The sequence below is a fragment of the Leucopleurus acutus genome (genome assembly GCF_964270905.1).
Source record: "Leucopleurus acutus genome assembly, chromosome: 1".
In the NCBI taxonomy this organism is placed as follows: Eukaryota; Metazoa; Chordata; class Mammalia; order Artiodactyla; family Delphinidae; genus Leucopleurus; species Leucopleurus acutus.
The window spans coordinates 183469206-183496947 of NC_139142.1; the positions used below are offsets into that span (position 1 = coordinate 183469206).

At 42.1% G+C, this 27742-nt stretch overlaps 1 protein-coding gene across 6 annotated transcripts in view; it reads right to left on the reverse strand.

The window, feature by feature from the left end:
* USP6NL (USP6 N-terminal like) overlaps positions 1-5106 on the reverse strand; it is a gene marked incomplete at its 5' end in the record, with an annotated part of 143945 nt that extends 138839 nt beyond the window's left edge. For 2 of the 6 annotated variants that reach the window (XM_082852428.1, XM_082852425.1), the window contains one exon: positions 4992-5106. Of the gene's footprint in view, positions 1-4728; positions 4770-4991 lie in introns of those variants that run through there. The other 4 variants (XM_082852430.1, XM_082852427.1, XM_082852429.1 and 1 more) reach the window with 2 other exon arrangements.
* Positions 5107-27742: the final 22636 nt, after the last annotated feature.

Sequence of the window (27742 nt, forward strand, 5' to 3'; positions counted from 1 at the left end):
TTAACACGTATACGCCCAAGCAAGAAAAGGAAGGGGGGGGGGTGGTGAGGGGCGGGGGAGGGAGAGGACATCATCTTAATAAAATCTGAAAGACAAAAAGAAAATCTTAAAAATAGCCTGAGAAAGAAACAAATTACCAACAAAGTGATAAACTGCAGCTGCTTCTCAATAGAAATAAGGATTATAGAATAATCTCTTCTTCAAAGAACTAATATACAAATATATGTATGTATGTATCTCCAATCTATAATTCTATACCTAGCAAAATGTATCTTTCAAGAATGTAGGTGAAATAAAAACATTCTTAGACAAACTAAGAGACTGAAAATTTTTCAACACTAAATCCACTCTAAAGAAAATACTAAAGGGTATTCTGTAGGCAGATGGAAAATTGTTTCAGAAGGAAGGTCAGTATCACAAGAAGGAATAAAGGAAAAGAAAGACAGTTAAGTCTAACTGAATAATAATGGTACAAAACAACAGAAATAGGTCTTTGGGGTATAATACATATATGCATTTAAAAACATGATAACAATGAAATAGGTTTAAAAAATAGGAAAGAAATTGACTTACATGTTTTTAAAGGCCTTAACATTATCTGGAAAAAGGGTGAAAGTCTCAATTAATGCTACACTTTGATAAGTAGAGAAAAGATTAGAGTTTCTTAGGCAAATACTAAAGAGTAAAAGAATATATAATCCCAAGCTAATAAAAAAGGAGGAAATGGAATAATTATTTTTTAAAATCAATCCAAAACAAACCTAGAAAGAGAAAAGGAACATGGAACAGGTGAGATGCTTAATCTTTTTTTTTTTTTTTTTTTTTTTTGCGGTACGCGGGCCTCTCACTGCTGTGGCCTCTCCCGTTGCGGAGCACAGGCTCTGGATGCGCAGACTCAGCGGCCATGGCTGACGGGCACAGCTGCTCCGTGGCATGTGGGATCTTCCCGGACCGGGGCATGAACCCGTGTCCCCTGCATCGGCAGGCGGACTCTCAACCACTGCGCCACCAGGGAAGCCCGAGATGCTTAATTTTTAACCATTAATATCAAGTTATCTGCCAATTCATTTTTATAAGAGCCATAAGCAAAATACACAGAAATATCTAGCCCCCACTCATATACCTAAACTTTGTAAATTTTAACCTCCACATCTATTCCATTTTTTTCCATTGTCACTGACTTTTCAAAGTCTTATTTCACCTTATCTTTTCTTATGTAACTGCAGATATGCTAACAAGCATTAAAACATCCAAAAGCCAAACAAAAAGAAACAGGAACAAAAAATCCAGAGAACCAACTGGCTTATAAATGCTGCATTAATTCCGCAGTAAAATACTAATTTGCCATTACTGATCTATATAATAGTACTAACCAAAATTAATGTATTAAGAAGCTTAAAATGATATTCTTTCACTTATTTCATGAAAAACATTGCTCTAATATTTTTAATTCACTTGTTAATTCAGTGAAGGGAAATCCCAGGATAAAATTAAAACTTTTTCTACACTAGTATCGATGTCAGCAAGACACAGGTGCAACATATACCTCTATCAGAGAATAGCTAAATAATCTCTTTAGAGCCAAAGATACTTAACCAAACAAGCTATAAAACTCCAGGGTCACTCTTTAGCATCCTATAAGCAAATGAAATTACCTGCCACTTACTAATTTTTTTTTTAATTTTACAGTGGATTGCTACTTGCATTTTGTGAGGAGGAGATATTTTAAATAAGGGGGGTCTAAGCTCTTCCAAGGGAAAATACTATCAAAATTAAATCAAAACACTACACTCATATTATACAGCATCTCGCTAAAGAAATCAAAGAACCTTTTATTTACCACTTAACAGATATAAGAACTATCAAGTAACCGGTGCCAGAGTTATAAAAGTAGACACAAAGTGTGCAGACTCATCTCCAGTCTAGCGAGGTGAGAGTCATCTAGACTAACTCCCTTTTTACAAAGGCTGAGCCGCCTCTGTTCTCACCTGGTTTAGATGATGCGAGCACGGGGCCAAGAGCCTACCTTCCCTCCACAACTAACAGTGGTGGCATATGTGCCACAGAGGGAACTAACACACAAGCATTCTCTTCAGGGACCGTGTACGCGCTCTCTCTCATACTCAGTGTCCCACCCTCCCACTTGCCCTTTCCACCTGCCATCTTCTCCTCATCCTTCAGGTCTTACCAGCCACTTCCTCAGGACAGCTTGCCCTGCCACTCCCAATCAAGTTAGGTTCCCTGGTGACAGGTTTTATAGCTCCCTGTACTTTACTTCAAAGGACTGATCCCTCCTGTTGTTGAAAACAAGGTGCCTAACACAAGGTCATGGGTACAATAAGGCACTCAAGAAATATTTGTTGAATAAACAAACAAGTGTGAATTTATGATCCCCCCCTGGATTTTACAAAGAAACAAGCTTTAAAAAATTAAGTTATCCGCATGAAATACCATACCCTGGAAATGGCAGAGACCAGCTGAGACTCCAAGTTTGTGACTCTAATTCCCGTGCTCTAATGCCCATGTACTATAAGGAAGTGTGCTAGAAGTCAGATTTCTTTCAAATGTATATTATTTTTGTATTGACTTCCACTGTAAAAATTGAGACACCTTCTAAAGGAAACAAAATGAGACAGTATAAGGAAATCATATCTAACAATGCAATATGCCTCTCAAAAATCACACTGAAGGGACAAACTATACCTTTCTGGTAATAAATGGTCTGAGTATTGTTGGTGTAACAATACCATTGTGCTAAAGCGAAACAAGGATGGTTGAAGTGAAATTGCAAACATAAACCAGAAAATGTAATCACTTGCCACTTTCTAACTGAAGCAGCAATTCCTAAAGTTTTGGTATTGTGGATAAGTTTTTTTGCCAGCTTCAAACTGCCTTAACATTCCTAGCATTTACAAATCAAAGTAATTTTGTTACATTACAACTTGCCACTAGCCTAAATTTACTGGCCTCTTTTTCACCCATCTTCACTAGCTACAAAAGGTGACAGTAACCTGAGAGAGATGCAACATGAAGGCAAAGCCTGACACACAACCTCTGCCTGGCACTGGAAGTCCAACTTGGATCTGCCATGCCAGGAAGTTGTCTTGGTTCCCAAGGATGACCAGCCAATTAACAGATGGTGCCAAGATATGGGGATATATGTATAGTTGATTCACTTTTTTATACAGTAGAAACTAACACACCACTGTAAAGCAATTATACTCCAATAAAGATGTTTAAAAAAAACAGATGGTGCCAAAGCCGACACTTCTACTTACTGGCTTGTTTAACCAATGGCAGCTGTCCTCCAGAGGAGCTATTTCATGTCAAAACAATGTTACAACTGGTAATGAGCTATTCTCACCAGAAACAAGGATGCCAGAGAGTCAGACAGACTAGCTAAAAACAGTAAGTAGGCACCAACAGCAAGACTCAGGGCCCAAGTTCTTAGTGTTTGGGAAATGATGCTTCTTTGAATGCCCTTGTGACACCTCAGTGATTCTTTAAATAGGTAATCAGCAAAGGAATTTCTGTTAACTCAGAATACCTGTACTTGAAATTAAGGCTCTGGTTTTCCTTTTTAAATTAATTTATACCTTTATTAGTGTAGCTTTTTCCTCATATTTTGACATATTTCAGTTACCTATGTGGAATATAACATAGGTCAACAACATCCACTTTAAGTAATAAACTAGACTATGTTTACAGACTTTACTATAAAAAAAACAGCAAGCTCAGAAACGTTTTTCTTAATTTTCGGGTCTGACAGAGTGAGAAATAAAAGCAAATAAACCACTGTCCATTTGATGCTGGCTCATTTGATTCTTGTTAAGATGACTGCACAAAAGAAAAAAGTACCCTGACTTCCCTGTAACAGAACTTCTCATAGATTCAACATGTGAGGGAGTGGGCCAGGGTGATATCTAAAGTTTTGTCCAACTTCTCTGTGCTACGAAACATTAAATATCTATCCCAAAGACTTACTTCTATTTATAAATGAATTAATACAGGCTTGAAATCACTTTCTTCCAACAAACAAAATATTTAAGACCATGTCCCCACTTTTTTTCTATGTGTCACCTTATTTCCAATGACTGGGTATTGCCCCAATTCAAAACTCCTTCCCAGTCCCGTAAGGGACTCATTTAACTCAGGTTGAAATCTACTGACTAAAAAGCATCCGTGGATTAAAATGAAGGGGGGGGGGGGGGCGGGCAGACTTTAATCTTCAATTTCTAGAAATGTCCACCCGTGGATTCATAGACTCTTCACATTTCTTGGCATTAAAATACTTGCGAGTAACCATTCTGCCGCATCACAACTGCCGCACCAACACCCGGCTGTGAGCTCCAAACTATTTTGCAAACTCTGCAAAGGCGCAGAGATTTCCAGCTTCTCCAAAGCCCTCATTCACCCCATCCTCCCCTTGCCTAGTCGAAACGAAGTCCCGCGGCAGGAAGGCAATAATTTAAAAGAACGAAGTTTGCCTCAGTCCTGCCCACTTGGACTCTGGAGGACGCAACTGAAACTTGCAAGGGAGACACGTCTCCCGGGGACCGAAACTTGCTCGCGGGGAGGGAGAGGCTGTGGGTCTCCCCTCCCCGCGGCCCTGGCCGACCTCCGACCCTTCCAGAGACCCCCTTCACCGGTCGGCAGGTCCCCTCCCGCGCCGGCCCCGCCAAACCCTCCCCGCACGCCCCCCTGCGCCCCTACCCCGCGCCCGCCAACCTGCCAATCGCGCCCGCCAACCTGCCAATCACACCCGCAGCACCCTGCCGTCCAGGTTCCAGGGGGTTCCAGGCCGCGCTCGTTTCCGGAGCCAGTCCCCCTGGAGGGCGGGGACGGGGAGCGCTGCTCCGTCCACCTCCCCCGGGGCCGGGAATGGCGGCGTCCGGCTCCCCGGGGCCAACTCCGAGTCCCTGCCTGGAGGAAACGCGCCGAGCCCCACCGCCGCCGGCCTCTGGCGGGGGGAGAGGAGAAAATGAACTTACCTCTGGACGGTCCCGTCGGCGGAGGCAGCGGGGGGAGTCCCGGGGGCCCAGGAGGTCCCGGCACGGCGGCGGCTACCGCAGTGCCCTCCGCCCCATTGTTTCCCTTCCAAGAGGATCCCGGCGAAGCCGAGCCCTGGAACCAGGAAGTTGCCCGGCGCGACACCTCCTGCCGCCGCTATGGAAACAGCCCCCGCCTCCCAGGGCGGCTCGCCCGGGACCCCGCCTCCGCGCCACCGGCCCCGCCCGCCTCACGGGCCGCTGCCAACCGACGCCGCTGCGGCCGCGGCCGCCGCCATCTTGGGGCGGCCCGGTCGGCCTCTTCCCGGCGGCACGTGCGCGCAGCTCCCGCGTTCCCGCCGGCCGCGGGGGCGCGCTGCCAGGGCTGCCGGGTGCGGGCGCCGTTCCCCCGGATGCGCGGCCAGAAGCGGCGTCTGGAACCCAGAGGGAGGGAGGGAGGGCCCGGGCGGCACTGGAGAGCCAGGACCTGGAGCGGGGCTTCGAGGCATTGCACGAAAACGACCGGCTTCAGCTGGTGTCACCTGGCAGGTCGAGGGATGGACGTGTTTCGTTCCTGGCTCAACTACTGACCAGCTGTCAGGACCTTGGACACTTTTTCCCTATGCCTCACTTTCTTCAGTTTCTTCATCTGTAAAGTGGCATAACAATAGTACCTGCCTCATAGGGTTGTTACCTGGAAGCAAGTGCATGGTACTTAGAAAGTGCAAAATTATCATTCATTCAATAAAATGGCATTGCTTCTGACAAAAGTCACATTTCTGTCTTTTTCCAGGAACTTAATCTAAGTGTTCAAATCAGCACCACTTTAAATAGGCTACTGTGTAAGATCCCATTGCTGCTTGAGACTTCTGAAATGCTGATCTTTTGTCCCATATTTCTCTAGGTCAGCTTTCCTTTTTTAGATCATGGAAATTGTCAAGAGTTTTAATCTCCAGAATCGTCCATCAAGAGGTTCCATAAAAAGATGAATGATGTAAACTTTCCAATACTGTAATTAGCTGGCAGTTAAATGATTTATTCACTAGAAGCTAGCAAAGTTAGGGTGTGCAAATAACTAAAAGGCTTCCTGTCCTTGATTCCAGGAACTAGAATTACTAAAGCTGGCAACTCTGCATGGTGGCTATTATCTCTCTTTTCCAGCTGCTGAAAACTGACACCAAGAAACTGGGAGCTGTGTGCACTATGGGAGAGGAGGGGAGGAAGGAGGCGGGGTCACGGCCTCTTCCAAAGGATGCAACCTTGAGAACCTTGCATAAGCTTAGGTCTCAAATGGTCTCTAAGGCTTCTCCTTCTAGCTCACAAATGTTGTGATCTCCTTTGTACACTCTTTAAGAAAATACAATGTATATACTTCCCTTTGGGTCTTCCTACATACATTTAAGCCAGATTTGTGAAGACCAGTGTTTAATGATCCTGATCCAAAAATAGTGGGACTTCCATGGCGGTCCAGTGGTTAAGACTCCACGCTTCCACTGCAGGGAGCACGAGTTCGATCCCTGGTCAGGAAACTATTGATAAGATCCCGCATCCCGCACGGTGCAGGCAAAAACAAAAAGCAAACAAAACAAAGCCATAAATAGCTTGATATATGAAATGAACTGGGGTAAAAACAGATCAGGAGCTGGCGGGACAGCAGGACATTGGTAACTTTTTCAACACTCAAGACACTTCTCCAAAGGTTATGGAATGCTCTGATTAGCCATCCCCCAGCTTGGGAAATTTTGAATTTCTGAAAGGCAGGAGCCCCCTCTCATACAGCCTTTTAGCCCCCACTGGACCAGCAGATTGCTTTGCATATGGTAGGCCCTCAATAAACATTTATTGAATTAAATCACCATATTTGTGGCTGTGCTCTCATCATTTCAGGAGGCCTTGGGACCACAGAGACACGCAAGAGATGTTCTTCAAGGGACATCCTTGCAAACATCATAAACAAGAACCCGGAGTTACTAGTTAATGAGTTAATGGGATTTTGGATGAACAACCTCAGCCCCAGGCTTATTTGGCAAAACGAAGTGGAAATTTCAGATATGTTTTTCCATAAATTTTATGGGTAATTTTTTGAAAACTTTACTTTGGACCTAATTATGAGCACCACTGACTCAATTTTATACTACAATAATAGCATGATTAAGGTTCAGAAAAACCCACATTTTCCCCAAGTCAAAGTGTCACCAATGAATTGTGTCACCTCAGTATAAAACCTGTATTTGTTCTTAGGTATACCTTTAGGGGCTTCCCAGAATTTTTTTTATTAACCATCTTGGAGCTATTGTTAAACAGTAAACACAAAGTTTTGTCTTTATATCCCCAGCATAGTGCTTGACACGCGGTAGGCACGCAAATTCACTTATCTATGGCATATGATAAATATATAGAATTTATGTCAATGATTAGCAAGGAAATAAAGATAGAATCATTTTTCCTCTAAATGAGGGATGGGCAAACTTTTTCTTAAAGGGGAAAGATAATGAACATGAGAGCATCCATAGACAATATGTAAAAGAATAAGTGTGCCTGTATTCCACTAGAAATTTATCATGGAAACAGGTGGCTTTGACCCACAGGGCATATTTTACCAACCCCCTAAAAATTATATTTAGATTATGCTCACTCCACTTTTATATTCATTCCAATAAAATTTCAGATATTAACTGAAGAAAGTGTAAAAGCTTGATATCCATAAAGCACCAAAAAGTTAAAAAAAAAAGTATGGAGTAACAGTTTATGTTACCAATTAAAATATTTCAAAAATAACAAAGGTTTAGGGGCTTCCCTGGTGGCGCAGTGGTTGAGTCTACCTGCCAATGCAGGGGACACGGGTTCGTGCCCCGGTCCGGGAAGATCCCACATGCCGCGGAGCGGCTGGGCCCGTGAGCCATGGCCGCTGAGCCTGCGCGTCCGGAGCCTGTGCTCTGCAACGGGAGAGGCCACAACAGTGAGAGGTCCGCGTACCGCAAAAAAAAGAAAACAAAGGTTTAGAACTATGTCTCACACATTGTGATGGAATAAGATAGATGGATATTTGCATTTCATTTTTGCAAAAGTTATGCATTATGCTAATGAAAAAAACTTAAAATGTTGCCAAAGGTAAAAGTATATGTTTAAATCCTCAGGATGCCATAGTAACTAAGGCCAGAAGTACAATTTGTGGTGAGAACAGAAGAACATAGGACATAGAGGGAAAAAAATCTCCAAAACAAATCATACGTCCTTCACTATCATCAGAATATGGATGAAAGGGTGCGTTCCTAGAGTCTCCTGTAAATTGAGAATTTGAAATGTGAATCCATGGCTATTGGGTCCATTTAATTTTTTTAAAATAAGGGAGAGCAGATAGCTCCCTAGTGGGGGGAGTTGTTTTTTTTTAGTAAACCTGTGGAAAGCCTTGCAGTGCACACTGTCATGCTCACCAGCAGTAGTACTTTCTGAAATCTCATAAGGAGCCAGTGCTCTCCCATTGGTTAGGAAAGTCAGCTCCAGTGACACTGTATAATTGTGTTTCATTGTTGAAAACAACTCAGGCCAGTCAACACCTGTGTACCCAGTATAAGTGAAAAAGCAACGACTAATCAACAACCACACCCACAATGCTCATACTGAAAAGTTATCCTTTGGTTTAAAAGAGAAGTTATTGATTGCACAGCAAGGAAGGAGAGTCCATGGCACGACTGTGAACCCCATAAAATTGTATGCAAGATGCTGTGTACACAGTTTGTTCCTTATAACTATCTGGGGTCGTCTTGTTTTTTTATTGGTATACTTGGGTTTTTTCTGTCTATCTTAAAAATGGACATGCCGTGAGACTGGGGAATGGATCTGTCTTCTTCCCTACTTTATCCCTTAGTCCAAATCAGTGTCTGATACAGAAGGAGCTTTCTCTAAATAATTGTAGAAGGAATGAAGGAAGGGAAGGAGGAAAGGGGGAAGGGAGAGAGGGAGGAAAGAATGAAGGAAGGAACAAAGGTATACAAATATACATTTTTCCTATATAATATTGTACATCACCTATACTTCAATTTTAAAAAATACATTTATTTTCTGGGCAAAATATTTCCTAACTTTTCCATGTGCTCCAAAGGGTCTGTGACTCAAAGGGGAAAAAATGTAGGAATGATTTGTTTTCAACTACAAAGGCTGCCTCTCATTATCTCCTCTGCTCTTTGGTTCACAAGCCAACCTGCTCCTGATTACACACCAGAATGGCTGTCATGGTTTGCCAGAGACCGATAATGATGTCATAGCATTTGAAAAGCATCTCCTTATGTTTTTATAGCTTTAGAGAATTTCTTCTGTCTGCTCAACTTAGAGTTTCCATACTTCAACTCTCTGTTTGACCACCTTTTAGATATCATTCATGACATTTATTTGTTTTTTATTTGCCTCATCAAGCAGAGTTGTGTTAAAAAGTATTCTAAGATATTGAAAAAAATTGAAGTACAATTTCAAGGCATTTTTGTCTCCGTTGCAGGGCGATAAAACTTTTGCCTCTGTGTCTGTGATTTTTGAATTTACTTTTAAACTCTGTACACATAAATCTATATACACTGTCTGAGACCTGGATTTCAAAGATGACCCCCCAATGAAAAATGCCTCCGCTATCCACATCCTTTTATACTATCCTCCTCTTGAATCTGGGCTGGACCTGTGACTCACTGTTGACAAAAATAATCAGGTGGAAGTGATGTTAAGTGATTTCTAAGGCTAGATCGTAAGATGTCTTACTGCTTCCACCTGGGTCTCTGGAATATTTATCTTTGATGGGCTTCCTCCTAGCTCAGCCATCATGCTGAAAGAAGCCCAAGCCACACAGAGAGGCCACACATAGGTGGTCTTAATGACAACTCTGGCTGAGCCCCCAGCATCGACTGCTAGTCACGTGGGTGCCCCATCTTGGACATCCAGCACAGTCAAGCCTTCAAGATGTCTTGAGCCCCAACTGTGCAACCCCATGAGAAACCCCAAATGAGGACATCTCAGTCAACCCACAGAACCCATAGAACCAGGAGAGCAATAATAAATTATTTTAAGCCATTGAGTTGAGGGTGGTTTTTTACCCACTTACAGATAACTGGAATAAATTGATTAAAAATAAAATGTGAAAGCTATACTTAGATATACTTTAGCTAAAACCTTAATAAGTAAATAACTTTATCAAGATTAGTAGAAATGCTGTATTAGAAGGTCCAGTTGTAGAAGAATGAGGGGAGCTGGAAGAGATCCTAACGTATTCCGAGCACGCTTTTCACGACTAAGTTGCTGATTTTGTCTGGTTCTTTCCTTTGAAGTGGGGTCATGCTGCTGGGTGCTGTGAAAGAACACAGTGACCTTAACCTTCTGGTGTCTGCAGAGTAAATATACTCACAGTTACATTTGACTTAAATAGATATGCAATAGTCTTTGTCCACATGCTTTGGCTAAAAAAGGAAAGAAGGAGTGGTCACAAGCAGCCAGACCAAAGACTCATTTAAAATAAGACAATAGACGGAAAAAAATTTTTTTTATCTGCTCAGTTTATCTTTTCTATTGGCTAATACTTTATTAAAAATGCAGGTCCAGGGGAATTCTCCAGCAGTCCAGTGGTTAGGATTCCACGCTTTCCCTGCTGAGGGCCCGGGTTCAATCCCTGGTCAGGGAACTGAGATCCCACAAGCCGCATGGGGCAGCCAAAAAAAGAAAATTCAGGTCCATAATTCCTAACCTGTAATTTTGAAATCCACAAAGCTCTGAAAACCAAAAGTATTTTTCCTAAATAATTTGCCATCTAAACTCATTGGGTAGCAACTGAACTTTCCTTTGGCTATTTATGATGGTCTTTACCTTATTTCATATGAACACTCACTTCATCACAGAACAATTAGTGTGTTTGATTACAAGGTCCCGTCCCAGACCCCGCTTATGCTGCCCCCCTCAAGTAACATGCAGTATATGTGCTGTGTCACCCTTGAAATGGAAACTTCTTGTTTCAGACCTGAAGTTGACTTTATTGACGACATAAAGTAAACTTTTTTTGCAGGGGGAAGGGCAGTCTACCGCAGAGTCATTGAGGAATCTCTGGATTCAGAGAGCCCGAGTTCAAACCCCAACTCCACCACTGGCCACCTCTGAGACCTGGGTTAGTGTGCAACCCTCTGCCTCAGTTTTCTCCCCTGCAGAATGAGGACAGCAATAGAAACTACCTCATAGGGTTGACTTAGAGGACTAAGTGAGATTATGCATGCAGAATGCTTAGCCCAATGACTAGTAGTAAACACTCAAAAAATGTTCACTCTTACTGTATTATTATTAAACGTAAGCTTTTCATAAATTCAATGAAATAAATAATATCTCAGTTAGGATTCAGTGAGGGAAAAAGAAACTACTCAAGGTATTACCAGCAGAAAGATATTGAATATTTAACCCATGAAATCAGATGTGTACAAAGGCTTTGGAAGGAGTGCATGGGTGAAGGTTGAGAGTGACCCTCCACTAACTTCCAGGTTATTCCACATCAGCTGTGGACCCAATGTCAGGAAGCTGCTGCACCCAGAGATCAGAACTTGCAGGAAATGACAGGAAACCAAGGCCAATGTCACAGCTGCCCTGCAGCTTAGAAGCTGGTGACTGTCAGGGACACTCTTTGGTGCCTGGCTTCACTGCAAAAATTTATGTCTGTCAAACCCTCGTGTCAGCCACTCCTGGAGGAAGAATGGCACCATCCTTATGCTGTTCAAATCCCGAGTGCATCTCACTGGCAGAACCTAAACCTTATCAGAACTTGCTGGCAAAGGACTCTGGGAAATGCAGCCCTGAGATCAGGCAATACCCAACATAAACAGTAATTTAATAACAATAATTTACATTTGTAAAGCACTTGCCATAAAAGCTCTCTGAGGTAGGCAGGAACAGTAGCACAGGGGCTAAGTGATGTGTCTGGAGTTGCCTGGGTAGGGAGAGACTCAGGTCCTTAAATTCGAAATCTAGAGAATGTGTCTTTATGCTGGTGTGTCCTATTTAATCATCTGGGTTCTACTTTATCCCTTAAATCTTCATACCATTTATATTATTATTGACTCACATTTCTACTTAAATCAATCTAAAGAGGAAATTTTGCATCACTATGTAAAGTAGAATGAAAGTCACTAAAGTAGAAAACAGATGTCATATGACATAAACAGAAGATAAAAGTAAAAGAGAACACACTGAAAACAATGATATTAAAACCGCCAGAATAACATTGCCCAGAGGGCTCTGAGCCTGAAGCCTGCTCTCTCTTTGTTGTAAAGGGAGATTAGCTTGTATTAGAGACATTAAATGTACTAACAGCAAACATCCTAGCACCAAATTGAGACTGTCATTGATACATTCACATGGACTAAAAGGTGACTGAAATCTCAGTAAAGAAATTAAATTTCTCACTATGCAAGGCAATGTTATTTAAAGCCTTGTCCGTTTTACCTGCCATCAATAGAACACAACCCACATTTTGGGTAACACTGCCTTCTGCCATATCAATACTGAAAGTTTAGCTGAGAATCCAGGTATTTATTTATTCAATTTTGAAAACTACTTCATAGCTGAGTATTAAATGCATGTCAGTATGTTTTCCTCCTACTGACTCACTCATATAAGATTTTTGGATGTGGTTGAGATGAAATTCACATAACATAAAATTAACCATTTTAAAGTGAACAATTTAGTAACATTTAGTGCATTAACAATGTTGTACAATCACCACCTCTATGTAGTTCCAAAACGTTTCCATCACCCCAAAAAGAAACTCAATACCCATTAAGCAGTTACTCTCCATTTGCTGTCTTCCCAGCCCCCAGCAACCACTAATCTGCTTTCTCTATGGATTTACACCAGATATTTCCTATAAATGGAATGGAATCATACAATACATGAGCTTTGTCTCTGTCTTCTTTCACTTAGTATGAGGTTCATACATGTTATAGCATGTGTCACTACTTCACTCCTTTTTATGGCTGAATAACATTCCACTGTAGGGATATACCCCCATTCATCCACTGATAGACATTTGGGTGGTCTCTATTTTTTGACTTGTACATAGTGCTGCTATAAACATGTGTGTACATGTATTTGTTTCAGTACCTACTTTTCCATTATTTTAGATATATACTTTTATACTTCCACAGCAATGCACAGGTATTCCAATTTCTCCGTATCCCTGCCAACACCTGTTTTCTACTTTTGTGATTATAGCCATCCTGGTGAGTATGAAGTGGTGTCTCGTGGTTTTGACTTGCATTTCCCTAACGACTAATGATTCTGAGCATCTCTTCATGTGCTCGTTGGCCATTTGTAAATCTTCTTTGGAGAAAAGCTTACTCAATCGCTTTGCCCATTTAAAAAATTGGGTTGTTTCTCTTTTTATCTTGGAACTGTAAGAGTTCTTTATGTACTCTGATCCTTCTCAGATATATGATTTGCAAATACTTTCTCCCATTCTGTAGATTGCCTTTTCACTTAATTGATAATATCCTTTGATGGACAAAAGTATTCAGTTTTGATGAAGTCCAATTTATCTATTTCTTTCTCTTACTGTTCTGCTTTTAGTGTCCTAGTGCCTAATTCAAGGTCATGGATATTTACCCTTATGTTTTCTTCTAAGAGTTTTATGTTTGAGTTTTTATATTTATAAAAGAATTTTAAACCACACTATAAATTTTTCGTAGAAATAAGGTAAATCCTTTGACCAAAATTAACTCTATAACCACTGAAATTTACTCAGCCTTAAAAGACTCATTTGTTTCTTTAATAAATGGGTTTGTTTAGCCATGACTATAGACAAGTCATTGTACAGATATTGTACAGATTGTACAGATATCTATAGGAGAAATATATATATATATATGGAGTTAGGCTTCTTCCCACATGGGGAAGGTATGGTTCTCACATGGAAAACTGGGCCAGTGAGAAAGAAAAGAGGAATGCCTTTGGGGGGTCATCACAACGTTCATGTAATCATGTAAACGTTCAGGTAATCTTACAGGCGTCATAACAGAGGAGACGGGATTTGACCTGGTCAGAGGGAATCTAATAGCAGAAGAGTTTGGAGGTCCATTTTTTTTTTTGGAGGTCCATTTTTAAAAATAAAGAATAATCATCCATTTTAGCTGGACCACTGGTGTTGGGTGAAAATTAGTAATCCTAGGAGCATAACTTGAAAGCATATCATTATGGAGGACTCCAAATACCTGCCTAAGAAGTCTAGACTTAATTCATTAGGCAGCAAAAAGGGCCGGGGGGGGGGGCGGGGAAGGAGACCTATTCTCCCCCCAAAAAATTTCTCTAGTTAAAACTGTATAGAGATGAAAGAATTTATCTTTAAAAAATTAAAAATTAAAAAAAAATGTTAAAGGGAATTCCCTGGCAGTCCAGTGTTTAGGACTCCTTACTTCCACTGCAGGGGCACAGGTTGGATCCCTGGTCAGGGAACTAAGATTCCGCATGCTGCCCAACACGGCCAAAAAATAGAAAAAAAAAAAAGAAAGAATTTAGAAAAATTCATTTTAATGCTAGGACTTGGTATTTGATAAGCTATTCATTTATGGAAAATCATTCATTCACTCATTCAATCAACAAATATTTGTTGAGTCCCTAATGCGTGCTGGGCACTGTGATGCCAAGAGCTGGTGATTCAATGGTAAAAAAAACAGAGCATCACCCTTGTGGCGGTAATAAGCCAATGGAGAATTTATACATGATATCATCATGTCATCAGATTCTAATGTCTCATCTGCCTTTGAAAAGCATTGGTTAAATTCTGTCATCAGATTCTAATGTCTCATCTGCCTTTGAAAAGCATTGGTTAAATTCTGTCATCAGATTCTAATGTCTCATCTGCCTTTGAAAAACATTGGTTAAACTCTCTTCTGGGCCAGAAGAGAGTTACAGTCACTGAATCACTCACAGCCAGTGGAAAGCAAGGTAAGAAAGCATTCAAATCGTAGTTAACACACCTGACCGGGGGTAGCTCAGAGACCAACAATGTTCTCAAAATCTCCGTGTCCCTTGCCAAGTTAATGCACTCCTATTGTGAGTCTTCTGAGTCTGGTTAATACTTCACTACAGAGAGGTCACTCTTTAGCCCCAATTGGGTGAAAGGACAGGAGCTACGCCTAAAGGTCTTCTATACCTCAAGCCCAACAGACTCACTCAAAAAATAGGTGACTTTTGCTTTACCGCCTTGTAAACCTAAATATTGTCATGTTAAAATCAAAGCAGAGACTGGATAATTAAGTTAAATTACCCATAATGTACTTGGAAGTTTCCTTCTTTTCTCTCTCCCATCCTTCCTCCCTTTTTTCAACAGCACTTATTGAGCACTTACAAAGAGGCAGGACTTGAGAACAACAGTTACCAAAGTCCCTGACCTGCCCACTCCCCATCCTCTAGTATGTGTCACTCCTTTCTTCCCTATGTTACCTGAGCTGGGAAGGATGCATGTGAAATTAAAACAATTCTCTTTCCAACCCAGAAAATGTAGCTTGCCTTGGTCCAGAAGTGAAACTGCCCAACTTAAGTTTGCTATTAGAAGTCAAGTTTACATTTAAAGGAGAATGTATATGAAACATTGAAAGACCACGTACTGTATGATTGCAACTCTAAGACATTCTGGAAAAGGCAAAACTATGGCAACAGTTAAATGATCAGTGATTGCCAGCAGCTAGGAGTAGGGAGGCATGAATAGGTGGAACACAGAGGATTTTTAGGGCAGTGAAAATGCTGTATGACTCTTTAATAATGGATACGTGACATTATACATTTGTTCAAACCCACAGAATGTATAACACCAGGAGTGAACCTTAATGTAAACTATGGACTCTTAGTGAGGATGCCGTGTCCATGTAGGTTCACCAATTGTAACAAATGTACCATCCGGTGAGGGATGTTGATCTTGGGAGAGGCAGTGTGTCTGGGTAGGAGCAGGGGGCATATGGGAAATCTCTGCACCCTCCATTCAATTTTGCTGTGAACTTAAAACTGCTCTAAAAGATAAAGTCTATTTTTTAAAAAGCAATGAAAAAAAGGGGAGTTTACTCATTCAACCCATACTTCTTAAGCGCCTAGATGTGCCAAGTACTGTACAACACATTATAGTATCAAAAATCAACAAGACACACATGGTTCCTCCCCTCACAGAACTTATATTAATGTGTTAATCAGATTCAGTGGTCAATTTTACTCTAAATAACGATGGTAATCATTGCTGTTATCCTGTCCTGTAGTAAGAGTCGATAGGAAGGTGCCAATAAAAAACTGGGCAACCACCAAGGTACATGGCAAGGAAGTTTATGAGAAATAAACACAGATAATGAATAACCACCTGTTCTGCTTCACAAGTAATCAAACCTAAATTGAGGCCAGTAGAAGGTAATTACTCATCTATCATATTGGCAAAGATTTTAAAACACCCAGAATATGTTGAGAATCTGGTGATATGGGTCGGCAGGAATGTAAACTGGTAGGATTTAACTAAAGGGCACTGTGGCAATATGTATTAGATTTTGTAATGTAAATACAGTGGTCCAGTAATTTACTTTCTAGGCATATTTTTTAAGGAAATAACTCACATACAAAAAGGACCCACAAAGATCCATGTATAAGGAGGTGGTTTATCACAGCCTTGTTTACAATATAAAAAAATTGGAAGCCACCTCCATGCCAATAAAGAATTGGTTAAAATAGAGCAACCCATCTAACGGAAGGCAATTCCATTAAAAACTATGTCCATCTACAGACTTGTGGTTGCCAGGGGGGAGGGGGAGTGGGGGAGGGAGGGATTGGGAATTTGGGATTAGCAGATGCAAACTATTATATACAGAATGGATAAACAATAAGTTCCTACTGTATAGTACAGAGAACTATATTCAATACCCAGTAATAAACCATAATGGAAAAGAATATGAAAAAGAATATGTATGTATAACTGAGTCACTTTGCTATATACCAGAAATTAATACAATATTGTAAATCAACCATACTTCAATAAAATAAATTTTTAAAAAATTATGTCCATCTATATTTATTAACAATGGAAATATACCTTTCACTGACTTTTTTAAACTACATATATAGTATACTTTTATTTTTGGCCGCACTGCACGGCACGTGGGATCTTAGTTCCCCAACCAGGGATCAAACCTGCACCCCCTGCATTGGAAGTGTGGAGTCTTAACCACTGGACTAATTTATTTTTGAATAAAATGTGTGAGACACATAGACCAAAGTGGGAAGGAAATTGTTGAAAACGTTGAGTGGTAATTTCTGGGTAATAATTACTGGAAATTTTCTTGTGTTTATACATTTTTACATTTCCTGAATAATATCTACAGCGAGCTTGTATTACTTTCAAAATCCTTTCCCCTCTAAAACTCTGCATTTTGTGAAATAAACATCTGGACATGTTACACCTATTTGCATGGGAATTTTCACTGAAGGAACAGTGTCTAAGGCAGTTTGGGAATGGCTCTATGGGGAGAAGATGGGGGGCATGGAGAAGCTGGAGGAAGAGGACAGTCAAGGTCTAACCTACAGCTCAGACCCCCAGATTAGAGCTGAGCTTAATGGCAAGACAGGCTGTAAGCAAGGACTGAAAGGGATGTTTTCCCAGGGAACACTGTGAGACAAAGAGGCATAAACAGTGTTACTTCAATGCCCAGATAGGGTACATGGCAGGTGACCCTGAGTAAGGCAAAGAGTCATTCTCCTCCATTCAGAGCAGCCAGAGGAGCAGTGAGGGCCTATGGGAATATCCTAATATTGCAAGGCCAGAAAACTGGAGTGTTCCTTAGATGTGGCAACATGGAAAACCCGTATGCCTTAGCAAGAGTCAGCTCAGGAGAGGGGCGAAGCCAGGTCCGAAGGGAGGAGGAGTCCAGAGAGGATTTTCCAAGGTGGGAAACCTAAGAGCATGTTTCACTGCTGATAAAAGCATCCAGGAACAGGAGAGGGGTTGATGATACAGGAGAGAAGGGGCTCTTCTTATTCCACTCACAGTCTAACGCGATCTCATCCACACCGTGGTTTTAACTACTACCTGTATGGGAATGATCCAATTGCCACACTTGTAGCTGGAGCCCAGGCACACAGTAATTTATTAAATAAATGAAACTTTCTGCTGACCGCCAGACCCACATAACTAACCCATCATATCCCTCGCAGCAACCCGTCTACTACTAACTTAATCACACACATACATGCACATACACAAACACACAGACACATACACCATTCTTCCTTTGTATTCATATTCAATAAATGGCTCCACCATCCACCTAATTGTCAAAGCCAACCACCTGGGCATCCTCCTTACTGCTCCTTCTCATCTGTCCCCATTTCCAACAAGTCAAATAGTGTAGATTCCATCTTCAGATAACTGCTGAATCTATTTCCTCCTCATCTATTCCCACCACCACCATTTTGATTCAATCTCTCATCAATTTGTGTTTGGATTAATACAAATCTCTTCTTTACCTTCCATCCATTCTTCACTCCGTCCCACATAGCTATGCCTCACACTGCTAACAGCATGATTTGCCTATAATTTAAATCTGACCATGTCACTTACCTGCCTGTTCAGAGCTCCAAAACAAAGCGCACGATGAACACTCAGTAAATGATTGACAGACTGACTGAATAAAGGAATGACTCAGCTTAGAGCAAGATGGTCAACCTTTTCCTCCTCTGGGATAAATTTGCACTACTAATCCTTTATTATAATAACTAATCCCTGTTGGTATCCAGGCAAAGACTCAAAACAGGTATCCCTTGCCTGTTAATGTTCTTCCCAAGTTTTGTTACATGTTAGTTGTTCATTTTTTACTCTTCAGCAGGAAGTACAAGGGGAGCCCTGCAGTATATTATGTGGTCATGACAATTATTGTGTGGATATAATGGAAGGCCCATAGTACCTACAACTGAAAAAAAGTCCTTTTGAAAAGTGGAGGGCTTCCCTGGTGGCGCAGTGGTTAAGAATCCGCCTGCCAGTGCAGGGGACACGGGTTCGAGCCCTGGTCCTGGAAGATCCTACATGCCACGGAGCAACTAAGCGCATGCACCACAACTACTGAGTCTGCGCTCTGGAGCCTGCAGGCCACAACTACTGAGCCCAAGTGCCACAACTACTGAAGCCCACGCGCCTAGAGCCCGTGCTCCGCAACAAGAGAAGCCACTGCAATGAGAAACCTGCGCACCACAACGAAGAGTAGCCCCCGCTTGCCGCAACTAGAGAAAGCCCGTGCTTACCAACAAAAACCCAGCACAGCCAAAAATAAATAAATTTTATTTTTTAAAAAAAAGTGGAAAAATAAAAGACAGCTTTGGGAATTACATATCATGCATTTATATGTTTGCTACCTGGGAGATACTAAGATCAACTATGAAATAAAATGCATTTCCAAGTAAAAGGAGGAACATGAACCAGAAAAAGTACTGAGGAGCAGAGAAAAGTACAAAAGAAGAGAGCTTTGAACAGAACAAACCATGCAAGGGCAATTTCATTTCCTTCTAGGATGAAGTGGAGGGTTCACTGATAAGGAGGAACCATGTCTATAATCTACAGCAGGGGTCCCCAACCCCTGGTAGTGGTCCGAGGCCTCTGGAACCGGGCAGCACAGCAGGAGGTGAGCGTCGAGCAAGCGAAGCTTCATCTGCCGCTCCCCATCGCTCCCTTTCACTCACATTACTGCTTGAACCGTCCCCCCCATCCCCCGTCCATGGAAAAATTGTCTTCCATGTAACCAGTCCCTGATGCCAAAAAGGTTGGGGACCGCTGATGCACAGCACCTTTCTTCAATAAAGATTCCAACGTGGCATTATCCTCAAGAAGCTGGGAAGATGCAGCTCAGTCAAAGAATGGCTAATGACAGATGTATATATATTGTGATACCAGCATAAAGCCACTTCTCAAAGAATACCAAATATACTCTCTTTGACAAAGAAAATGTTAAGATCCACCTTTTCCAACGTTGCAAGATCTAGGACCAAGAAGCAAATAGATACAGAAACCCTCTTTTCATTTTCATTACATCAGTGGCCAAAATATAACAAAATTTGCTCTGGTAGACAGACTCAGAATGGTAGCTGATGTTATAGACAATGACCAGTGATAATCCTTCTACACTGTATACGTATTTGGGTATAAACTGTGAGTGTCTTTGACTAAATAGAGGATATACAAATAAAACTATTAATAAGACATAACTATGTTGAGGTTAAAGAGAATGTCGTCCCTTGTTTCAGCAGCAGGGAAGCTTGTGTATTTAATATTGGAGTCTTTGCTATCCTTCCTCAAAAAAATAATAATAGTAAAAAGAATCTAAAAAGGCATTTTAAGCCAAACACTTGGAATACAATTTTTAAAATATATATATTTTTAAAAACACAAATGTAAGGGATTTCTGTCTCCCTAATCTCTCAGAGAAGATGCTCCTCATGAGGACAAGATGCTGACAATGGAGAACTTGCCTCTGCACCTGAGTTTCACTTCCACTTGGGGTTTGCTCAGTGGGTGTGACAGTCATTAGTGATGCTTAACAAATATTTCTGGCCCTCTGCCTCCCAGACATATGGTAGGATTGCTTCCTAGCCCCCTTGGGTTGAGTGGGGTCATTCTGGCTAATGAGTTGTGAACAGAATGTGACATATGTAACTTCTGTGTGAAACACGTGATTGCTGGTGTGAGACCCTCCACAGCACGCGTTCCCTCTGCCACAACAACCAGCAAAGCAATGTTCCAGATGCTGGCTGCCCCATCAGCCTGATTTACAACAAATGCAGAGTGGAACCCCCAGTTGTCCAGCAGTAGGAGTGTAGCATGAACAAGAACTAAATCTTAGTTTTAGCCCTGGGAATTCTGGAGTTATTTGTTAGTGCAGCCAAGTCTAGCCTATCCTGACTAATCACAGTGAGCTTATTACTATCACTAACGCCCTTACCCTCATTATTAATTTTCCCTTAACCCGAGAACCCCACATTGACACAAACTCTTTCTTAGGTTTCTGTTGACTTAGCTGATAAGACACTGGAACTTTTGAAATGGCATTAATAAATACAATGGGGGAAAAGAAGGGGCGCAACACCAAGGCTCAGAGCATGAGCCAAGATACAAGCTAACTGGGTTCTGCCACTGCTATGCTGTAGGATCTTGGACAAGTTACATCACCTCCCCAAGCCTCAGGTTCCTCAACAATGAAATGAGAGATGATAATAACAGAACCTATCTCATTGGATTGTCTTAAATGCTCAATAAATTCCTATTAAAAAAATACCTTCTCAGCGGGGCCGGGGTGGGGGGGCTTCCTCACCCATTGTCATAGCTTAGGTTCCCACAGAAAACAGAATCTGAGAAAGATGCTTTTGTATGCATACTTCGTTGGGGATTGTGACCCCAGGGATCAAAATAGGAAGGGAGGAAGGAGGCAAAGCAGGGCAGAGGGGAGAGCCAACACAAAGATGCAAGGTTGCATTATGAAGTTGGTGACTTGTTACTTGGTCCTATAGGACTTCTACAGCCATCTGGGGTGGAGGAGAAAGGAGGAAGCATGTAGCTATCAGCTCCTGTCCCTCACTGGTCAAAGGTTAACTCCAGGAGGAGATTTTCTTTCTTTCTTTCTTTCTTTTTCTATAGAATTATTGTTTTGGGGATGTTTTATTTTTTATACAGATCCTACTGTTTTTTTTTTTTTTGGCCATACCATTCAGCATGCAGGAACTCAGTTCCCCTACCAGGGATCGAACCTGTGCCCCCTGCAATGGAAGCACAGAGTCCCAACCACTGGACCACCAAGGAAGTCCCCATGGGGAGATTTAGTGTCCATGGTCATGCATGCGTGGCCATGGGCACTGAGAGACGTGTCCCACACCTTGTCATCAATAGAGCAGCCCCACAATGGGAGACAAGGTAAAGGTGGTGCTACCAGGTTACACCTGGGTTAGGATGGTCAGAGATCGCACACAAGAGATCTGAAGTGGCACAAAAGGAGATATCTAACCCATCACCTACTTAAAATCGCAAATACCTCACCCTGGAATTTATTATCCTTCTCCCCTGCTTATTTTCCAACCCTCCTTACAATTGGAGTAGCCTGTGAAAAGCATGCAGAAATCATTGATTCAGGCTTCAGCTTACTCTGTTCTTTTCCCATCTCCTTCCTTCCTACCAGAAATCCAGATAGCAATACATTGATAAGTTCTACAGCAGACATATTGTGTCTCCAAGGAGGATGTTTATGACACTGGCACCATACTTCCCTGGACCTGCCTACTTTGTTTTTTATAATATGTGAGAGAAAATAACATTTCATCTTGTCTAAGCAACTGTTACTTGAATTTTTAAACCTATACTTAATTTATAGAACAGCTGAGTATAGACCTTTAATGCACATTGCTCGTGAATTTGAATGTTTATGTCATATTTGCTACCATAGGGAAGAACATATTTTTGGAACTAAACAAATGTATGGGAGAAATTAAGGCGATGAAAACTACATTTTAAGAGTAACGCTCACGCTTCACATAGTTTGGTTGTAAATTTTATTGTATAACTACCAGAATGCCTTTGTGCAAAAGTTTTTCTCAGTGATTCTAATTTTTCTACAGATATTCACCTTTTTTCTAAAACTGTTTCCCCCTGAAAATACCTGTGGCTTTTCTTGGTTATAAAACAATGTACCAAACATGCTACAGTGGATGAAACTTGAGGCCATAATGCTAAGTGAAATAAGCCACTCACAAATACAGCATGATTCCACCTATATGAAGTACCTAGAGAAGTCAAATCCACAGAAGTGGAAAGTAGAATGGTGGCTGGCAGGGGCTGGGGGCTGGAGGTGCTGTTGTTTAATTGGTATGAAGTTTCAGTTTTGCAAGATGAAAATGTTCTGGAGATTGGTTGCACAACAATATAAATATACTTAACGCTACTGAAATGTATGTACACTCAGAAATGGTTAAGATGACAAATCTTATGTTTTTGACCACAATTAAATTTTTTAAATTTAAAAATCAATATGCCTCCCTCTCCTGATTTTTCTCCCCGCTCTTTATCTCCCCTCCATCTGCTTTGTAGACTATTTGTCCTCTGCCCATATTTTTTTTTTTTTTTTTTTTTGCGGTACGCGGGCCTCTCACTGTTGGGGCCTCTCCCGTTGTGGAGCACTGGCTCCGGACGCGCAGGTTCAGCGGCCATGGCTCACGGGCCCAGCCGCTCGGCGGCACGTGGGATCTTCGTGGACCGGGACACGAACCCGTGTGCCCTGCATCGGCAGGCGGAATCTCAACCACTGCGCCACCAGGGAAGCCCTCCTCTGCCCATATTTTAAACGCTGTGTTCCTCAGGGTTTCGTCCTAGGTATCAAGGATGACGGATCCAGGGACCCAAATGTGCCGGGACTCTTTCCTGCTTTCTCTGCTTATTCCTCTTTCTTCTCCCTTCCTCCTCCTCCCCTCCCTCCCTTTCCCCTTCCCCTCCTCTTCCTCCTCCATCTTCTTCCTCTCTTTGCTTTTCCTCATATGTTGAGTTTATGCTTTCAGACTAGTGTTCTCCATTAAACCATAACCTTAAGCCCAGATTCTTCTCTGCCCAACCTCACAATCCAAGAATACCTCCTTTTTCTATAGTTCCAAATAAAAACAAAAATTCTCAGAAAGGCCTCCGATTGGCTCAACTTAATTAACATCCTTACATCCCCGGTCAGAATTTGGGTTTTGTGACGCGAAGCTTCACTAGAGCCATAAGGGTAGAGTGGAGGGTAGAACAATTCCCCAAAAAAGAGGGAGTGCTATTTCTTGAACAAGGGAGGGACTGTAGACACAAAAAGCACACTGATAGTCCCAGCAGATCCTTTCACTGCCCTCAGAATATTATTATAAAGGTGAACTATGACTGGTCCTGGTTGTATTTCCAGCATATTATCTTTTCCCACCCACTCAGCATTTTAACCCTACTCAGCTAGGAGTTCAGTGCTAAAACTTCTCACATTCTCACGGTACCTCTGCCTGGAACGTCCTCCTCCCCATCATCACATGGCCAAACTGAGGTCATTCTTGCCATCTCATGTTAGATGTCATTTCTTCCATGATGAATTCTTTTTTTGTTTGTTTGTTTGTTTGTTTGCAGTACGCGGGCCTCTCACTGTTGTGGCCTCTCCCGTTGCGGAGCACAGGCTCCGGAAGCGCAGGCTCAGCGGCCATGGCTCACGGGCCCAGCCGCTCCGCGGCATGTGGGATCCTCCCGGATCGGGGCACGAACCCGTGTCCCCTGCATCAGCAGGCGGACTCTCAACCACTGCGCCGCCAGGGAAGCCCATGACGAATTCTTTAACTTTCTCAGATTTCCCTGACAAATTCAAGTTGGATGCCTCTCCCACAAGCCCCCCAACAGAACTCAGTACGTTCTTATCATAGCACTTACCACACTGTAGTCTTATTTTCTATTACACGTTTCTCACCCTATCCTCAACACCCCTCACCCTAGCACCGAATTTTTGCCCCCGCTGGAATATAAGCTCCATTGAGGCAGTAGTAGTAGGTCTGCCTTGTTCACTGTTGCATCATCAATACCGCACACAAAGCTTGAACAAATATTAGGAACCCGACAACTTTTTCTTAAAAGAATGAATGGATGATTGAATGAGGGAGTTGATATGCTAGACGCAGGGTGTAACAGCTCCAAATAGGATTGAACTTTTCCATTCTAAGGATAGTGAGGCTAATAAGAATAAATACAGGGTGATGTCAGCAGAAATGGTGTGGGGTAAAGACCTATGAAAATGCTTCCTTCCAAAAAAGCAATGAGAGAATTGGCAAAAACTGACAGAATCAGCATTTTCAAAACTCTGGAAATTAATCCAAGGCTTACAGCAATCTGGGGAGTGTTTAATCAAGAAAAATTGCAGAATTCTGCTCAGAATGTTTTAACATTCTTGAGGTGTTTTAACTTTTCCTGTTTCAATCCCCTCTCTACAGCTCCATGGTAGCCTTAAAAAAAAAAAATCCCCAAAAAACTCAGCAGCCAGAGAGCCACTGAAAAGGGGAGAATAGGGTCGGAACTCCTTCAACACCTCATTACCAGAGAACTGTCATTATTTGACCGGTCTGGCCGACCTAGAAGACTCCACTTGCAAGGCTGTCTTTGACATGACTCGGAGCTCACCCAGTGAGAACAGCCTTTTCCCTGGGCCATTTGTCAAAAACACTTAGAGGCAACTGTTTAATGTTGCAGCTCCCTGAGACTGAGGATAACAGCTGGAGGCAAAAGATAGGCTAACGAGGATGCTCAGGAGGAAGAGCTGGTGAAGCCTTGTTTATTTCCATTTGTCCTCTCTTAGAATGCAGTAAAGTCTCTTTGAAAATGCCCTCTTGTCTCAACTCTGTGAAGACGGGTTTTTTTACATTGGGGGTAGGACGTTCATAGAGAAAGTATCTGTGGCCATGGTGGTGACAGTGGTCATCACAGTAGAGATTCTCAAGGGAAAGTGAAATGCCCATGTTTCGAGGGAGGGTGTTTGGTCCTGCTGCCTCTTCCGCCCCCAGACACCTAAGCCTTCCCCTCTGATACTTCCCAAGCCAAGAATATGGGTTTTGTGACTTCACTTCTAAGCAGGGATGATTCCCTTACTGTCTCTACAAGAAACTCTGGGACTTAAATGTATCAGCCTGGAAATAGGTTAAGACAGGAATCTGAGCAGTACCCTAGTCGGGATACCAGGCTCACCTGAGGGTGGGGTCCTGAGAGGCTAAGATACAGCCTAAATGGGTCATAGTAGTGAGTGGTGGAGACTAGTGCACGTTCACCAGCCTTGCCTCTACATGGACTCACATTCCATTTCCAGCCACTCTGCAGTTACATGTGGTCACATAAATGCACTCTCCTATAAGTGTGCAGAGGTGATGCTCATCTCCTGCAGTCGCGGCCCACAGAAACCTCCCACAGGCAATTCTCTATTCTAGTTTCCCTTTCCAGAGCAACTCTGGAAGCCATGCATGGAAGATGACATGGATCGAATGAGCTTGGGTCCCAGTAGGAATACCCAATTGGGTTTTGACTTCATGAGAAACAAAACCTTATTGTGTTAAGCCACTGAGACTTGGGAGTTCATTTATTGAAGCAGCTCACTTGACCTTACAATAAATACCTTTTATTATTATTATTATTGAATTTGGTCTGCCACTATTTTCCTTAGAATTTTTTAAAATTTATTTTGTTGAAGTATAGTTGATTTAAAATGTTGCATTAATTTCTACTGTACAGCAAAGTGATTCAGTTATACATATATATACATTCTTTTTCATTTTCTTTTCCATTATGGTTTATCACAGGATAGTGAATATAGTTCCCTGGGCTATGCAGTAGGACCTCGTTGTTAAATACCTTTATTATGATAATACATTCCTTTATAAAGACCAAGGAAATAACAAAAAGATGCCTGAGGAAGCTGGACAGGAGGACCACAGTCAGCTAGAATGATGTTCCGAAGCTGCTGTCGGGGCCTCTCAGCAGAATCCTCTCCTCTGCATCCTCTCAAGCTTGCACCCTTCATCTCACTTTCTATTCATAGCCAAGTTTCTAGGAACAGCAGTCTGCATGTGTTTCCTCCACTTCCTCACCTCCCACTCATTCCTCCTTCCATAAAATCTAGATCTTGCCCCACACTCTGCTGAAACTGTACCTATGACCTACCTCCTAGCTGTCAGATGCAACCAAATACTTTTCAGTCCTTATGGAGTGGCTTTGAATATGCAACAACACACAGACTTAAAGAAATGTTCTATTTATATGTTTCCCCCTCTAAAAATTAATCTGTTTCTAAGCTCCCTTTCCCACTAGGTAGGGAAGAAATCCAATCTCTGCCATTATTGGGGTCCCCTTCCTGGGACCTGGGTCATGCAAGATTCCAGAGGGTTTTAGACAGCACACAACACTGGGGGTGGGATCTTTGGTTCCCAAGAGTCTGGAGTGACCTGCTTCTTGTCCATCCCCTATGCTTCCATCGGGGATGAATAGCTCCCCTGCTTCTGTTCTAAGCCGGGCACAGGGGGTGCTGTCTAGACTAGATAACCTCGTTCCCCCCTAGGTGGACACTGCCCCTGCCACATGCCCCGGGTTCCTAAGGGGGAAGGCCTTGGGCCCCACTGCTCTGAGAGTCCACGGGCTTCAACTCATTCCCAGTCCCTTAGGACACTGTCCTCACTAAACAGTCCATTCTCAATTTTGCAGTATCCTTGGAGCGCTTCCTCTGCTCTCAAACAATTCAACTCCTTGTGAGCCCCTCAGGGGACAAGGAAATCCTTGATCTCCAAACTCAAAATCCCCCTTGGGCAGAGGAAGGGTGAACTGTCTCCCAGGGATCTGTGTTCTCATGAACTGAAGCCTCAGTAGATTATCTCGTGGCACTTGACTTGCTCCAGCTCTCTGAGGCCTAGAGCAAACTCTCTCCTCCAAAGTCTCTCCTCCTTTGAATTTTGTGAACGTGCTCACTGAGTTTTTTTTCTTTCTCTCTGACTATTCTTTCTTAGTCCTCTTTGTTCTGCCCATCCCTAAATCAATGTGTTTTTTTCCTTTTTTCTTCCTAAAAGTATTTTGAAAGATTATACACTCTTCCTGTACCTTTTTAAGTTGGCATATTAAAAAATGTTATCTTAAGTCTAAATAGCTCCAAGAATGAGTTTTCTAATACAGTGTAAATACGAATATTTTCAAATGAAACTGTTATATGATTCTTCTA